Source organism: Dromiciops gliroides, chromosome 3 (assembly GCF_019393635.1).
Source record: "Dromiciops gliroides isolate mDroGli1 chromosome 3, mDroGli1.pri, whole genome shotgun sequence".
Classification (NCBI taxonomy): domain Eukaryota; kingdom Metazoa; phylum Chordata; class Mammalia; order Microbiotheria; family Microbiotheriidae; genus Dromiciops; species Dromiciops gliroides.
Genome location: NC_057863.1, coordinates 447,301,453 through 447,315,436, shown reverse-complemented (window position 1 = coordinate 447,315,436; position 13,984 = coordinate 447,301,453). Strand labels below are relative to the sequence as shown.

Here is a 13,984-nt window from a genome sequence, read left to right as displayed (position 1 = left end):
CAAAGTTTTTATTTGTGCATGTGAAAAACTCAGTGAGGGAGCAGGGGCTCTGGTACTGGTCCTCTAGGTTCCCAAGCTTAAGGCTAAGGAAGGGCTACTGAATAGATGATCTGGCTTTCTTTAGGTTTCTCACTCACCCCAGGAGAGAGAACTGACTGCTCTGGATAGAAGAAGCAGCACCAATCTAAGTGCTCTGAGAGTAGATTTTTTCTTAACATAAAATAAGTCTAACAATTAGAGCTATTCAGCAATGGAATAGGCTAACTTCAGTGAGCTCTCCATCACAAGAGGTATTTATTCAATGTAGATTAAGCACCTACTATGTGCCAGGTACTGTGCTAAGTACTAGGGATACAAAAAGAGGCAAAAGACAGTCCCTGCCCCCATGGAGCTTACAATCTAATGGGGGAGACAACATACAAATAAATATATGCAAATCAAACTATATACAAGATAAATAGGAAATAACTCACAGAAGGAAGGCACTGGAATTAAGAGGGGATGGGGAAAGCTTCCTCTGGAAGGCAGGATTTTAGTTGGGTCTTAAAGGAAGCTGAAGAAGGCAATACTCTCAGCAGAAGAGAGAGAGAATATTCCAGGTATAAGGGACAACCTGAGAAAATGCCAAGGCCAGTGTCACTGGATCGAAGAATATGTGTCAGAAATAACGTATAAGAGAACTGGAAAGATAGGAAGAAGCTAGGTAATAAATGACTTTGGATGCCAAGCAGAGCCTTTTGTATTTGTTCCTGGAAGCAATAGGAAGCCACTGGAGTTGACTGGGCATGGGGGAGAGGGGCGTGCTCGTGATGTGATCATGCATGTGTTTTACATAAATCACTTTAGTTACTGAATGGGGGATAGATTGAAGTGGGGAGAGACTTGAGTCAGGGAGACAAAGGCACTGATGCTGAATTTTTACAGTGGTGGGAGTATTCTAGAAAACTCTATAGCACCTTCCAACTCTAAAGTTAATTATTCTGTTATGTTATTTATTACCTACATTTTGCCTAGTGGTTAATAGACAAAAATTTCTAAGTAAAGATAAATCTTTTTATGGGTCAGATAGAGTAAAGGCTACAATTGCAGATTTGGGAATCATCAACTTAAAGGTATGAGTTCAGGCCAAGAGAAAAAAACAATTTAAGAGAAAAGGTGTAGAGAAAAGAGAGCACAGAACATAGAGCAAAGCCTGACTTGGGAATTTCCCACAGTTAGGGGCAGGTGAGGAAAAATGGGTCAAAGCAAAAAGGATGATGGAAGTCAGAGAAATGGGGGGGGGACAGAATTGGGAAATGCCACAAAATCAAAGGATGTAAAGATTTCAGGGGCAGCTACATGGTGCAGTGGATAAAGCAGTGGCCCTGGATTCAGGAGGACCTGAGTTCAAATCCGGCCTCAGACACTTGACACTTACTAGCTGTGTGTGACCTTGGGCAAGTCACTTAACCCTCATTGCCCCCCCCAAAAAATAGTTTCAATAAGGAATGATGAGCTAAAATGTTTAAATGTCATAATGAATGCTCCTTTCAGCAGCACACATACTAAAACTGGAATGATACAGAGAAAATTAGCATGCCCCTACACAAGGATGACATGCAAATTCATGAAGCAGTCCACATTTTTCCCCAAACAAAAATTTTAAATACCATAATAAAATCAAAGTGATTAAAAACTAAAAGGACAGCCTTTGAATTAGGTAAAAGAATTCATGAGAATGAAGTTACAGTACAGTGGCTAAAGAGTGAATGAAGGTTTAGGAAGTCAAAGAAGTCTTTATAAAGCACTTTACTTGAGAAATTTATCAAGGAAAGTAAATTTTAAATTGGATAAGTCACATGTACTTCTTTATATTAAAAAGAAAATTGGACTCAGGGGCAGCTAGGTGGTGCAGTGGATAAAGCACCGGCCCTGGATTCAAGAGCACCTGAGTTCAAATCTGGCCTCAGATGCTTGACACTTACTAGCTGTGTGACCCTGGGCAAGTCACTTAACCCCCATTGCCCCACCAAAAAAAAACCCCAAACAAACAAAAAAAAGATAATTGGACTTGATGATCTCATGGCTAAATCTAGGTCTTTGATTCTATGCCACATATGAGGAAGAGCAAATAGAATGGTTTGGAATGCATTAAGGGGTATCATGGGTAGTAATCACGGAAATGTAGATTGGTGCTAGATTGTGGAGGGATTTTAAAAGTTAGATAGAGACATTTGTATTTTTCCCTATAAATAGCTAGTCATTTTTGAATAGGGAAGTGATATAATAATTGGAAAGTAAAGGAATAAGCATTTTTATGTATCACTGTATGTGTCAGACACTATACTAAGTGCCTTTTTACAAATATCATCACATTTGATCCTCATGACAACCTGTGATATAGGTAATGTTATCCCCATTTTACAGTTGAAGAAATCGAGGCAAACATGCTAAGTGACTTGCCCAGGGTCACAGAGCTAGGAAGTAAAATGAAAGTAATGAAAGACAAAAAAAATAAAGGAGTTATCAAGCAGTAGCAAACTCTAGTTTTCTTAATCACTTCTGAAAACTTTCTGACATTCACATCCTGCTTCTGATGCTTACAAAACATGGGACATTGACCAAGTCACTTAATGACTCTGGCTTTACAGGGGCTGCCACTGGGAGGCACCTCCAGCTGGAACTCTCTTCCATTCCCAGCCTGTCCAGTCCATCCTGGCTTTTTGTGAGATACATGGTAATGTAGAGGTGAAGAATCCCAATTGTGAGTGGGGATGTGGATATGGTGTAGCTATGGCCATGGTGTTTGCTAGGAGAGTCCAGTGGGAGCCTACAAACTTTCAGAGAGAGCTACGGATACCATCGTCACTGATCTCAGAGCACTGCATATTGTTAGAGTCAAAAGACCCCCACTTAGCTCTTCTACTATGTCCCAGCACTCTCCCCATAATGTATTTCTGAGTTTACCCCACCTTGTTGAGGTGCTATATTGCTGGTGAGAGGGAGTATATCTCTCCCTAATATAGTCATTCAAAGGTTCAAGGAGCTGACTTGGACTATGATCCATGTCCATGTCATTGACCATCACATGCTATAGCCAAACTGGCCTGCCTACCATCACATTGTGCAAACTTTTGGACATGAGATACTGCTAGACAATAGGAGGGATCAACTGCCAGGCCCTGGGGGACATCATCTTCAATTTGGCTGAGAACAGAAAGGCCTGAGCTCCATCCCTTATCTGGACATCTATAAGGAGATGCTGAAACAGAGTCCTGAAGTACCTGGTATAAGGAACCCCTCTGTGATCCTGGACATTTTATTGGTGTTTGAAACCAAAACACTGAGATTCATGAATAGTGAATACCAGTATAGTGGTGTTATACTGTGATCTGAAAACCATCCATCACAACTGAGGAAGCCCTCAAGAATGGACTGAGCCAGGAGGAAATAGGGGCATAAACTATAGTCCAACTACCCCAGCAGTGATCTGCCAACTGGCCTGGTATGTCTTAGATGTATCAGGGGAAGGGAAGGTTACTGTTGCCTGACCTTCTACCCACACACCTAGCTATAGGATTTATTAACCTTTCTAACACCAAGGCTTGGTCTATTTACTATCTTTGTTGGCCTTGTCTACCTGTTCTCCCAGTACTTCCTATCCTCATCCCCTTAAACAGGTACCTCTTGGGCAAGCATCTAATGAATCTAACCCCCTCCCCCAAAAAAGGCTCTTTTACATTTTGCCAATAAAAGGAAAGTTTTATTTCTCCCACAGGCTTTCTCTCCCTTTCTTTCAGCCAACCTTACTGGAACAAGAGGATGTGAAGAGTTTGAACCATTGGCACAATAACAGAGACAATTTTAGGGGTAATGCTCAACTTGAGAATGAATTTACTAACAACTTTCTTTCCCTAGTGTGCCTCGCTGGTATCTTTGTGCCTCTGGTAGCATCCATCATTCATGTTTTAGGATGGTTATTTTGGCAAAAGGAAGTCACTGGTCAAAATGATATTCAGGACCTATGAAATAACTTAGAAAAGAAACATGTTGCCTAATGTGTCCGCTGTTTCAGTCCAGAAACTGAGTGGCCACAGAATGCAAAGGGATCTTTGGGGTCTTAGAAAGGTAGAATGACTCAATAAGCATTTTTGGAAAAATATCCCTTCCCATCTCTCTTCTCTTTCCCTTCACTTTAGGGATAAAGAAAGGCATTATAAAGGCCTCTGCTTCATTCAAAGTGGCTTCTATGGCCTACTTCAAGATTTAACTCAAATCCTATCTTCCACAAAAGGCTTTCCTGGTCATTTCCCTCAATGCTCCTGCCTTTTCTCAGAGATTACCACCCACTTATACTGTATATATCCCATATGCCCAATGAACATAACTGTTTGCACGTTGCCTCCTCTCTCAGAGCATGAGCTCCCTGAGGGCAGCCACCATGTATTTGATTTTCTTTGTAACCCTAATACGCTCTCTGGCACATAAGTGCTTAATAAATGTTTATTAATTGGCTGATTAGTAACTGACCAGAGCCTTTCCAAACAGCAGTTCTTCTAATAACATGTAGCAAAAATGTAATTCTTTGCTAGGGGTGCAATAAATGTTCATGGAGGAAAACAAATATATCTTTTAATGTCAGTTTCCTTATCTATAAAAAGAGGCTTAATAATATTTGTGCCACCTACCTCACAGGATGTCTGGAAGAAAAGTGCTTTGTAAACATTAAAGTGTTCTAAAGATAAAATTCTCCTTATTATTATAATAGTCCCCCAAATCTCACATTTTGAAAGAGGAAGGTTTTCTTCCCTTCTTCCCTTCTTCCCTCATCCCATTTATTCTCATCACTACTATTTAATTGCTGGTTTCATTAGCCCTTGATGGCAATTTGGAAAAGCCAGAGAACCAAATCAGAGTTGGAAACCTGAAGTGATTTAGGACAATGGAAAGCCCATAACTGGGATAATATTTTTAATTAAAAAACACCATGTCTCCATGGTGTTTGGGGGGGTTGGGGTTTTTTTGTTTTGTTTTGTTTTTGAGGGGGGTTTATCCTTGGGGGTTTGAATGTGTTTGTTTTTAGCCTTTGTCAAAAACTGTTCTAGAGTATCCCTGCGGCTCCAAGTTACGATGTCAAAACTGTAGGGTGGTTTAGTTTTAGCATAATTAGACTGAAACCTTCTGGCAGATGACCAATAAAAGGAAAACTCCATTATTGCAAATTACACTGCAATAAATGTGGTAAAAACCATTCTAGAAACTAAAAGAGTTTTAATATTGTTTGTGTCGATGTCTCCATTCCCACCTTGCTGAATGTCCAAATATTATTCTTGGAATTCATGCACCTCTAAAATGTGGGAGAAACCTCAGGATCAATCAACAAATATTTACTAAGCACTTACTGTGTGCTAGATACTGAGCAAACACAGACCTATACCTGTCCTCAAGGAGCTTATATTCTAATGGGTGAAACAACATGGATGTGTATAAGTATGTACTTATAAATTTGGATCCTCAAATATCTCCATGCATTTTGCTAGCGCAGGAAAAAATAGAGGATAAGAATAATACTTTTCAGTGAATTAAGGATGGTGAATGGAGATAGTCTGTCAAAAGAGGTGATATATGTAAAGGGCTTTGCAAATGTTAAAGTGCTTGATAAATGTTAGCTATTAGCGACTTGGAGCTCTCATCCTACACATGCTGCTTCTTGTCTCTTGTTAGCCTTAGCCTTTTGGTGTAGCCAGACAGCTCCTATGGGGTGAGCAGCCTTAACCATTGTTTTAGTAGACTATTTCCTTTGGTTCCAGATGTTTCAATTAGCAAGGTTTATTATCGGGAGCTGCTTTAATGCTTTTTAGTTGGCGAGAATCTCTCTGTGAAGTCCTTTTAAGAAGGTGGCATGCCTGGGGCTCCTGTGAAATGGAAAACTGTCAAGGTTGATCTTTACTAGCCCTAGAGATAAAACTACCCTTATTCTTCTGGTACCTGAATTAGAAGAGCATGCTTTTCACAGTCAACAAGTCTCTGCTAATAGACAGGAGCTTTCTCCTAATGGCATTATAGTGACTAGCATTTAGATAGCTCTTTAAGGGATGTGTCTCATTTGGTCCTCACAAGCAGCCAGGAAGGCAGGTGTAATTATTATCTCCACTGTATATATAAGGAAACTGAGGCTGAAAGAGATGAGGTAATTTGATCAGGGGCACAGAGTTAAAAAGTATTTGAGTAGGGGGCAGGTAGGTGATGCAGTGGATAAAGCACAGGCCCTGAATTCAGGAGGACCTCAGTTCAAATCCTGCCTCAGACACTTGACACTTACTAGCTGTGTGACTCTGGGCAAGTCACTTAACCCTCATTGTCCTGCAAAAAAAAAGCATTTGAGTCAGGATTTGAATTCAGTTCTTCCTGACTTGATGTCCTTAACACTATCTACTGTGCCCCTTAGGTGCCTAATAAGTACTTTTTTAAAAGACTAGCATATTAAACTGTGTCCTCCCATATCAACAAACCAAGCCTCTGGAGAGAGAATGCTGTGCATTTATCAATCAACTAAGTTGTGTAAACATATTAATTCTGCTTGGCAGGTAGGATTTGAAGTTTATGCATCATGTTCCAGAAGAGGATTTTTTTAGCACTCAAGTATTTAGTGTTTTCTCTTCTTATGATGGCTCCAAAATCATAATAAGGATGCAAAAGCTGAAATTTATTACAGGAAGCTGTCTCTAGATGCTACTTTGCCCTCCCATACTGTCTGTGCTGCTGTTCACTTTATGATAGTGGGAATGCTGATGTATCTTCTAACAGGAGCCTGACCAGCATTTTAAGAGGCATACTGTTAAGAAGCAGGCAAGTGGGACATGGGAGAACTTGGGTATGTTTATAGAAAAGGTCAAGTGAGACTCTATAGACATTGCAAACTTACTTCTTCCCAAGATGGCAAAGGAAAATAATGTGGAGATTCTCTGATGAAGACATTCCATTTGCAGCTCTCAGCTGCCAATACTTCTGTATGATTGCCAAATGCTCATTACTTGCATGTTGATGCAGAAATCTTGGCATGAACACTTTCTCTCACCCAATAGAGACCATGTCCACTTCATACTAATGACTGATAAAAGAATCTTTCCAAATATGAACTGTGAGAATCTGTTCCTTCGGTTTATATTCAGTGGTTCCAAATGTAATAAGTGTTAGATGCATTAACTGAGAAATCCAGGATAAATAATGGAGATAGCATTTTCTTGAGCTGTTGCATCTCATCTCCAGATTTGATCAATGTCATCATTATTTATAGACCCATTGTATTCTGTTGTTTCTGTAATTTTCTTAAATTTCTATTTGATTAGCCAGAATAAGGGGGAAAATTGCTGTACTTAAATCCTATATTTTTTGTTTTATCATGAAATGGATCTTAATTTTTTAATGTAACATATTCATTCACTATTAGGACCACAGGAGGGACAAATAGAGTAACAGGACTTGTGATCCACTGCTCCCAAATTCTCAAGCCTGGAGATATAGATGTAGATAGATAGATAGATAGATAGATAGATAGATAGATAGATAGATAGATAGATAGATAGATGGATGGATGGATGGATGGATGGATGGATGGATGGATGATAGAGATGGAGGTGGAGGTGGAGGCGGAGGCGGAGGCGGAGGCGGAGATGGAAATGGAGGTAGAGGTAGAGGTAGAGATATTCACATATGTGAGTGTGTGTGTATAGATATAGATATTGAACACCTACCATATACAGAGAAGCACTGGCCTTAGTTTTTATGACAGAAAGGTTAAAATGAAGCAATTCCCACCCTAAGGAGTTTATATTTTAACAGGAAGAAAGATGGAAATATATACAAACACATAGGATGTACAAAGCAATTTCAAGAGGACAGAGGTACCAGCAATTGGAGGCATCTGGAAAGGTCTTGTGTAGCAATTGCCTACACTTGGGCTGGGCTTCAAAGGGGATCCATGGAGGTGAAACCAAATTTATTAAAATGTTAGCAAAGTGGCTACAATTTTAGTTCAAATCTGAAAAGAAAAAAGGCCACCATCTATTCCTCGAATAGAGAAGAAGAAAGCTTATTGGAATGTTATACCTAAACTCAGAGATACACATAGCTCCTTGCATTTCATCAAGCCCCAGACTGGCTTCAAAAATAACCAATAGTGGGTGTTAACCAAGTTTCTGCCACCTCATGACTTAGTGGGGAGGGAGGAGAGAAGGAGGAATAGAGACTCCTTTTGGGAATATCCAAAACTCTTTCAGACCTCTTGCAGATCATTCTGTCAACTAAAATTTCAGCAACCTGGAAAAAAATCTGTCTGCCCAGGTCTCTGTAGTTTCTGAGCTACTGACACTAAGGGCCATTTTTTCAAGGTAGAAATTTTCTGTGAGCATCTGAGTCAGACTCTCAAAATGGTAGGGCGTGTCTCAGTGACCAGGATGAACCAAATGTGGGACTGATAAATGTTGTCTGTTTAGAATTATCTATGCTATACAAATATTAAGTCCAATGCTTCTAGGTACTGACCAATACTTAGCATAGTGCTGAGCACATAGTAGGAACTTAATAAACTTTTATTAACTGAGTGCACAATTCTACCATATTGGTAGGTTATGTTAAATTAGGTTGATTAAATTTTTTGTGCTTGCATATAGATACTAGCTAACATAATTACAGGTCCTGGTATAAAATATAGTAGGTAGCATATGGTAGATGTTTCCTTTGTGGCCTGGGAGAGAAAAAGCAATTTCCACAAATGTCTAACTTATAGACAGTAGTGTGGGGGAGAATTTAGCTCACTCTTTGACCCATTTTATGGATGGAGAAAATAGTACAATTCAGTGAAGAACAGAACCTAGAGTTCATATCTCTTCATTCAGTACTGCATCCACAAGAAAAAACAAAAACTTCCAGGGAAATGTTCAGCTTAATTTTCACCTTCCATCTCTTTAGCACTCAGCACACCCTTGAGAGTCATAGGACTCTCTAGTGACTGTAGAACAAACTTCAAGTTGCTCAGCTTGGCATTTAAAACCCTTTTAATCAAGTTTCATCCTACCTGTCCAGGTTTATATCCTATCACACCCCTCAACACACTTTTTCCAGTCAAAATAGCCTAATTATTCTTCCCTGTATTTAGCATTTTACCTCCCTCTACCAAACCATTTCATAGAATTGCAGACCACATATCTGGACTGTACTCCATCCAAAAATGCAGTTCTTATAAACCCTAGCTTTCTTCAAGACTGAATTCATGTGCTATCTGCTACTGGAATGTTGTTTTTTTCTGTTCTTTTTTGTCATTAGTGAGCTCTCCTCAAATTATCATGTATATCGTATAAATCTATCCGTTTTCATGTCAGCCACGTCTGACTCTTTGTGACCCCATTTGGGAGTTTTCTTGGCAAGAATATTTGCAATTTCCTTTGCCAGCTTCTTTTACTGCTGAAAAAACCAAGGTTATGTGACTTGCTCAGGGTCACACAACTAATAAGTGTCTCAGGCCAGATTTGAACTCATGAAGATGAATCTTCTTGATTCCAATTCTGACTTTGTAGCTCAGAGCTCAGCACAAAGCCTTGAACATAACGTATACATTCTAAATGCTTGTTAGATTGGATGAAAGAACAAAGCCCACCTATTAATTTCAAGGCAGTGGGGGAGTTAGAATTTCCCATTCAGGGATAAATCCATAAAGGGCTTTCCTCTAAAACTTTATAATAGCCTGATTTCTCAGCTGTGGATCAGAAGGAGAGGATGGTTCAATTAAATCTAACAGTGATTAGAGCTAGACACTGGAAGATGCAACAGAAATATAAGACAGACCAGCATTCAATGAGGTTACAGTCTAACTTGATAAACAAGGCCTGAATATATTAAGTAAAGAATAAAACAAGACAGGATATAAAATGCCAAAATCAGTGATATAGACAGTTGCTAAAAATAACAGTGCCTGGTTCATAGTAAATACTTAATGAATGTTCTTTCTTTCTTTCTCTCTTCTTTTTTTCCTCTCTTTATATCTGTTTATTATACATACATGCATCTCCTCATTTATCTACCCATTTATCCATTCATTCAGACATCCATCTTCTATCAATAAGTCTATCCAACTAGCCATCTGTACTTCTATCATCCATAAGATCAGACTCACTATTACTATTACTATAATCCATTATTTCAGAAAAATTATTACAGTTAATCTATGTGATTGACCTAGTTCCTTCCACTTATTCTCCCTATTACACATCATGAAAGCAGGGGCCAGTTTTAACTAAATGATATATCTTCTCTGACAGCTGAGTAGTACAGTGGGTAGAGCACTGGACTTGGAATCAGCAAGACTCATCTTCATAAATTCAATCTGACCTCAGACACTGACTAGCTGTGTGACCCTGGGCAAGTCACTGCACCCTGTTTGCCTCTGTTTTCTCATCTATAAAAGGAGCTGGAGAAGAAAATGACAAATTTCTCTAGTATCTATCCCCAAAAAAAAGCTCCATATGGGGTCATACATGACTGAAAAACCACAAAAATACCTTCTCTAGATGCCAACAGTGTTCTGCTCACAAAAAAGTACCAAATAAATATTGGGAATGCTTTTAAAATTATATTAATGTTATATAAATGCTTTGGGATAGATATATACATTTTAATGCTAAGAAAAGGTATGATTTCTTCAAAACTTATCCCTTTAACACTCATGGACACACTAGATTAACATAAATTCTATTTCAATGCATTGCAACATTTGTTAAACATCTGTTAAATCACTGTCCTGTGGCGAGAGATACAAAATAAAAAATTACAGTTACAGGATTATAAATTAAGAGTTAGAACTGATCTTAGTAGGTTCGTTGAATCTAACTCCCTTGTTTTATAGATGAGGAAACCGAGGTTCAGAGTGACTTGCCCAGGATTATACAGCTAAGTTAATTGTCTGAGGCTAGATTTGTTTTTTGTTTTTTGTTTTTTGCAGGGCAATGGGGGTTAAGTGACTTGCCCAGGGTCACACAGCTAGTAAGTGTCAAGTGTCTGAGGCCGGATTTGAACTCAGGAACTCTTGAATGCAGGGCCAGTGCTTTATCCACTGTGCCACCTAGCTGCCCCTCTGAGTCTAGGTTTGAACCCAGATCTTCCTGATGCCAAATCCAGCACTCTATCCGCTACATTACAGCTGCCACTCTAAGTCCTTACCCACAAGGAACTTTCAATATATTGGAAGAGAGAGAAGGCAATGAAACATATGCTGAAGAAACCATAATATAAGTTAGAAATTTATTAAATTCATGAAATGTTGATAGAAAATAGGTAAATACATTGAATGGCAAAAAGAGGCTCAAGAAACGAGGGATCAAGAGTAAAGCCCTAGGAGAACTCTGTCTGAAAATCAACAGGTATCTATCGCAAACATCTTAATTTGTTGGCAATGTCAAGACCACACCTATTTTCTATATATGTTTTTTCATATATGTATATGTGTGTGTGTGATATATATATATATATATATATATATATATATATATGTAAATGTTGGAATGTAAGCTTCTTGAGGGCAGGTCAGCAACATGCCTGACACTTAGTAGGTGCTTAAAAAACATTTGTTGGAGTAATTAAAATATGAAAAAATGAGTGATCGGTCACCTTCTACCTGGAGGATCAAGGTTGGCTTCCTGATTAAGTTATTGCTTGAGCTGGGCCATAAGGTGATGTGAATGATAGTCCAGAAGCATTTATTATGGACTTACTGTGTGCCAGATACTATACATGCTAGGGCTAGAAATACAGACTGAAATACGATCCTTTCTTTCATGGAGAAATTGTGCAATTATAGGAAGAAGTGGTTCCAGGGCCAGGCATGGAGAAAGGGGAACAAGCATTTATTAAGTGCCTAAATATATGACAGACACTGTGCTAAGCACTTTACAATTCTTATTTCACTTGATCCTCACAACATCTCTGTGAACTAGGTGCTGTTATCCCCATTTACAATTGAGGAAACTGAAGCAGGAAGAGGTTAAATGACTTGCCCAGGGTCTCAGAGCTATTAAGTGTGTGAGTCTGGATTTGAACTCAGGTCTTCCTGACTGCAGGCCCAGCACTGTACCACCCAGGAACCTGGAGGAGATGAAAAGATGAAATGGGAAACAGAATATAGGCACGTTTGACTAGATCATGGAGTATATCAAAGGGAATACTGTGAAATTAGACTGGCATAGTAAATTGGAGACAGATTGTGGAAGGCCTTGAATGCCAGGAAAAAGGGTTTGTATAGGCAATGAAGAACCACTAAAAGTATTTTTTATAGGAGAGGGATGTGATCAAACATGGGAATGTGAATTAGGTAGATTTTTCTGCAGTTATATGAAGGGTGTACTAAAGAGTGGAGACTTAAGAGAGAGGACAACAAAAACAGATAGCAGGCCATTGGTTCAGGCAAGAGGTAAGAAGGGCCAGAACTGGGGGAATGGTCTATTCAATGCTGGATTCAGTAAATAGCAAATAGAATTATCCTACATATTAGCAAAGGAACGTCTTTATTACTGTAATTCAAAAATTTTAACTTTTCAAGATAGTAGCTGTCAAAATTGAGGGGTTTTTGGTTTTGTCTTTGTTTTTTGGCAGGGCAATGGGGGTTAAGTGACTTGCCTGGGTCACACAGCTAGTATGTGTCAAGTGTCTGAGGCCGGATTTGAACTCAGGTCCTCCTGAATCCAGGGCCAGAGCTTTATCCACTGTGCCACCTAGCTGCCCCCCAAAACTTAGTTTTTTAAAAATATAATCATAAGCCAAGAATTCATTCTAGTTTTTATAATTGATTTTTAAAAGCCATACTATCTTATGAGGTGACATTATTGAAACTTTAAAACAAATCTAAGACTTTATTGAAGGCTTAAAGTTATTGGAACAGAGGTATAACAGAAATGGGTCTCTGTCCTCTTCCATAGATATATTTCCTACTTTTCTTTGATAAAATATTACATACATGTGATAGTCTATTTTATAAAAGTGAAAAGCTACTATGGATTTAATCATAACCCAAAAGGACCAGTTGTCTCAAGGGCTACATTTGAACCATATACTAATTTTATGCAGCCCCTAGAAGGCTTCATTCAAGGACAAAAAAATTAAATGTCATTTAAAGCATTACTTTTTAAATTAAACTGGAATACTTGGCTAATAAAGCCCACCTCCCTGGTTACATACAGAAACACTGGTCCCACCCCAAAGATGACAGTGAGGAGGACATCTCAAAATTGGAATTATCAAATGTTTCAACTCTATTTAAAAATTATTGGAGACATATAGCTTAGTCAAAGGATGTCAAAATGTTCTTCTTTAAAAGTTTCATAAATGATTAAAACTGATATACAGCTTCAGGAGTTGAACAAAGGATTATAGGAAATTTTGGCAAGCAATGCAAAAGCTTGGGAGAAAACCAAGTTGAAAAAGAAACATTTGGTTTTTTTAAGGACATTTTTGTTCCCTTTTTCTTCTATACTTCTTTGGAGAATATAATTTTTAGAATGATGTTTTAAATGTTTGAGATGTTTCTAAATTGCTGCACAGGCTTTTCTCTGTACCCCCCCAACTCCCACAATGATTTCTAAAAATTATTCAAAAGATAGTTTTCTTAGTTAAAACTATATACAGTTTTGAATCACTACACCAAAAAAAACCCAACACATGGGACTTATTGTTAGCAAATCACTTTAAGATGTTACAAAATGCAGAACATTTTTAGGTACTTGGCACAAGAATGAGGGCTAGGATTCTGGAGAAGGGATATCCCTTCTGTAACCTAGTAAGGGACATTTGTAAGACACTTCTTCTAACTCTGGTTTTCTCCTGTCTCAGATTCCTGGATCTTCTGAAGCCTTTTGGGGGAGAGGAGGGAAATGGACTTTATTGAAAATTCTCATACTATATCAAGAAATAAATGAATTTCTGTCAGAATAGCAAAGCGTGCCTCAATCAGTTTTCATTT

At 38.5% G+C, this 13,984-nt stretch overlaps 1 protein-coding gene and 1 non-coding gene across 9 annotated transcripts in view; both read left to right on the top strand.

Annotated features, from left to right (window-relative positions):
* The window catches only part of B3GALT1 (beta-1,3-galactosyltransferase 1), a 697,560-nt gene that overhangs the window by 452,817 nt on the left and 230,759 nt on the right, over positions 1-13,984 (top strand). The gene's annotated exons all lie outside the window — the stretch shown is intronic.
* On the top strand, positions 1,521-1,626 carry LOC122752201. Its single transcript, XR_006355992.1, has one exon. It is a non-coding gene; the product is annotated as a U6 spliceosomal RNA (small nuclear RNA).